Here is a 2,277-nt window from a genome sequence, read left to right as displayed (position 1 = left end):
TTACTAATGGAAAAGAATGAAATCATAATGTCTAGAAATGATGGTAAAGAGGTGTTAAAGTTTGTAATTTGACACTTTACTACACCTTGTTGAAACAAATGGTTCTATGTTCTAGAGTGGAAGTTGTACCAATTATATATTAGTAGCTCTCAATTCAGCATAAAAGATGAACACAGTCTAATTCCAGACTGTCCATCTTCAATTGGATAATATCACTCACACAATCTTGATATGAGCAAAGAGAACAAAATGATATCATTAGCAAAGGTAAGTTAAGAAATCAAGTTGCTGCTACCTTGTTCTGAAATTTTGTCAAAGATTGTTGTTCGTCCTTGAAGGATCAATAACATCAAAATACTTTGAAACAAAGGGTTGGCTGTGACAGCAGAAATAGTCAGCAAATGGACAGGTATTCCTGTATCGAAGCTGCAATAATCTGAGAGATAAAAGCTACTGTATCTGGAAATTCAATTTGTCAGAAACCTTCCACGAAATAGAACTAAGAGATACAATGTCCATGGCCAATCCATTGAAAATATGAGAGTGCAGGAAAAAACTAACAAGCATAGCTGATAATGGATTCCAAAGAAGCAAGAAGTTGCTTCTTGTTGTTGAGGAGCCTATGGTAATAAGATACAAATTATTAATGATAAACATACACATGAAGGAAGATTGTTATATATAATTACACATACCTTTACTACTTCCCACATAGCCTTTTTTCTACCTTTCCTTCCCTTGTTTGAATTAAAAAATCTTAAGGCCCTTCATATATTAATGATTTTTTATATATGAGTTTTGTATTAACATAAATGCTTAATAAAAATAAATATGAACTCACATTTCCACTATATATTTCCAGTCCTCATCATGAATGCGGTGCCTTAGAGAATCCAACAAACATCATAGGAACATAAACTAGAGCATGTGACAAAACCTAAACTAATTACATTCAAATAAAGAACAAACATCATAGGAACATAAATCACTAAACTAACAAGCATTACTTGGAATTAAACTAAAGAAATTGTATCAACTAAAACCTATACAATGGAAGAGAAATTTAATCAAACACTTGATGGGCATGAGTCAATGAAATCATAATGTGTGCAAATTGAAATCATAATATCAGATATATTAATCAAAATATTATAAAAGTGCTAGGTGAAACCTGAAACAGAAGAGACCGTTGTTTTGTCTCTGGATCAAATTGCTTTGAGACCCTATACCCTGGCCTCCCAATCTTAACTGCAAGGATAGTGCAATGTAACAACGAAGCACCAGTAATTGATTTTATAGAGTTCCAGAATATATAGATATATTGGTTGCAATGTCCCTATGTTAATCTAATTGAGCATTAAATAAAAGAGAACATGGATACAACTTACAAGTAATAAAAGTGTCAAAGTACAAATTTCTCGAGCAGAAATAAATTACTCAAAAATAGAGAAAAGAAAAGAAACTGTAAACAAAACAACTTGTCCGCACAATTAACTACTAAATGATCAGATTACACCATGATCTAAATTCAACTACACATGTGCTATTCTAAATTCAATTAACCAATGTGATCCAATTTATCCCTAATTCAACACATAAACCTATCTAACAATCATCTCCATCATGTATCAAAACCCCTACACATACCTCAAGCTCAGCCCCTTCTGTTGATCCCCAATCCAGAATCGTTACTGCCATGAAAGAGTAGTTGATGGGACCAAAGAACACCACAGAACTAAACTTCCCTGCTGGAATCTTTCTCACGTAAGGTTTAGAGGCAATCAACAGTTCACTTTCTGCTGATCCTCAACCATAGATGGTTGCTGCCGGAAGAAGACTCCCCCACCAGATTACCTCAACAATCAAACGTCTCTGGCGAGCAAGGGAAAAGAAGAATCGGTCACACAACATCTCAACAACCCACAGAGTACGATGCCTTACCTCCAAGATCCGGCTAGGGCACAGCGCCACAAGAGGAAGAGGAGGAATCGAGGAAAGGTTCGGCGCTGAGGTTTGCGGGAAATCAAAGAAGAACAAGATAGCTCATCCTTGAAGCTCCAGGAATAAATCTACACCGGCGGTGCCGAGGAAAGAAGAAAAGGTCCAGCGAGAAGTAGGCGATCAGTCGTGCCCTAGGTATCGATTACTGAAGATGGCTTGGACTCCGCCGGTATCGTCGAGATCCGAAGACTTCCTCCTCAAGTGGCACTGTCGATCACCGAAGGTCGAAGCTCCGTTCCGTCGTCTTCGAGTCGTCCGCGAGAGAGAGCGCGTCAA

The 2,277-nt window shown here is 37.2% G+C and overlaps 1 long non-coding RNA gene across 1 annotated transcript; it reads right to left on the bottom strand.

The window, feature by feature from the left end:
• Positions 1 to 293: 293 nt before the first annotated feature.
• Positions 294 to 2,074, bottom strand: LOC121984950. The gene is made up of 3 exons (XR_006113027.1): positions 1,648 to 2,074; positions 1,172 to 1,248; positions 294 to 376 (listed from the first exon to the last, which is right to left on the bottom strand). It is a non-coding gene; the product is annotated as an uncharacterized LOC121984950 (long non-coding RNA).
• Positions 2,075 to 2,277: the final 203 nt, after the last annotated feature.

The sequence above is a fragment of the Zingiber officinale genome, chromosome 5B, assembly GCF_018446385.1.
Source record: "Zingiber officinale cultivar Zhangliang chromosome 5B, Zo_v1.1, whole genome shotgun sequence".
NCBI lineage: Eukaryota > Viridiplantae > Streptophyta > Magnoliopsida > Zingiberales > Zingiberaceae > Zingiber > Zingiber officinale.
The sequence above is the reverse complement of the archived record's forward strand: the minus strand, read 5'-3'. Positions and strand labels throughout refer to the sequence as shown.